Source organism: Malurus melanocephalus, unplaced genomic scaffold (assembly GCF_030028575.1).
Source record: "Malurus melanocephalus ecotype Western Australia unplaced genomic scaffold, MMel_1.1 scaffold_1039, whole genome shotgun sequence".
Classification (NCBI taxonomy): Eukaryota; Metazoa; Chordata; class Aves; order Passeriformes; family Maluridae; genus Malurus; species Malurus melanocephalus.
In genome coordinates, this window is record NW_026624271.1 from 113,705 (window position 1) to 115,279 (window position 1,575).

Genomic DNA, 1,575 nt, shown 5'->3' on the forward strand with positions numbered 1-1,575 from the left:
GCCATTCCTGTTGCTCTGTGGCCCTGCTGGGTGTCAGAGCTGAGTTTAAATATTTTTTCTGAGAGATCTTTCCTGGCATTCCTGTTGCTGGGTGTCAGATCTGAGTTTGAATTTTTTTTCTGAGAGATCTTTTGGGGCAGTCCTGTTGCTCTGTGACCCTGCTGGGTATCAGAGCTGGGTTTGATTTTTTTTTTCTGAGTGATCTTTCCTGGCATTCCTGTTGCTGGGTGTCAGATCTGGGTTTGAATTTTTTTTCTGAGAGATCTTTCGGGGCATTCCTGTTACTGTGTGACCCTGTTTGGGTTTGATTTTTTTTTCTGAGTGATCTCTCCTAGCAATCCTGTTGCTCTGTGACCCTGCTGGGTATCAGATCTGAGTTTGAATTTTTTTCTGAGAGATCTTTCCTGGCATTCCTGTTGCTCTGTGACCCTGCTGGGTGTCAAAACTGGATTTGAATATTTTTCTGATCGACCTTTCGGGGCAGTCCTGTTGCTGGGTGTCAGATCTGAGTTTGAATTTTTTTCTGAGAGATCTTTTGGGCCAGTCCCGTTGCTCTGTGACCCTGTTGGGTGTCAGATCTGAGTTTCAGGGTTTTTTTTGAGAGATCTTTCAGGGCTTTCCTGTTACTGTGAGACCCTGTTGGGTTTGAATTTTTTTCTGAGAGATCTTTCCTGGCATTCCTGTTGCTGGGTGTCAGAACTGAGTTTGAATTTTTTTTCTGAGAAATCTTTCAGGGTTTTCCTGTTACTGTGTGACCCTGCTGGGTTTGATTTTTTTTTTTCTGAGAGATCTTTCCTGGCATTCCTGTTGCTCTGTGACCCTGCTGGGTGTCAAAACTGGGTTTGAATTTTTTTCTGAGAAATCTTTTGGGCCGGTCCTGTTGCTGGGTGTCAGATCTGAGTTTGAATATTTTTTCTAAGTGATCTTTTCTAGCAGTCCTGTTGCTCTGTGACCCTTCTGGGTGTCAGATCTGAGTTTGATTTTTTTTCTGAGAAATCTTTCAGGCCATTCCTGTAGCTCCCTTCTGGGTGTCAGAGCAATTTCAATATTTGAAACTGATATTTCAGCCCAAAATTTGGGGATGCTCAGTGCTGGCTGTGCACACACCGAGTAACCACAGCCCAAACTGAGAGGAGACTCACTCTGAGCTCTCAGTTTGATCATTTCATACAATGTGCTGTCTTCAGCAGTTAAATAATTCCTGGATAAATTAATTAACTTTAATTTTATCAAAGACTGCCCTGAGAGCCAGAAGGTTTTCCTGAGCTCTGCCTCTCATTTGTGCTCAGTAAATAAACTTGGGATGGTTTATCAGGTGCCACCATTTGGGGTTTTTTTTTTGTGTCACAGAATTTTTGTCACTCGATTTAACACTTTGAGGAGGAATTTTCCAATGTTTTTCTGTCCCCTCTGTTTTCCAGTCCGAAGAAGAAGCGGCAGAAGGAGAGAAGGAATTGGAAGTTTTGAAGAAAAGCGCAGATTGGGTGTCAGATTGGTCGAGTAGACCTGAAAATATTCCTCCCAAGTGAGTTTAGCTCTGAGATTTTAATCAATATTCTTCTATTTTAAATTGAA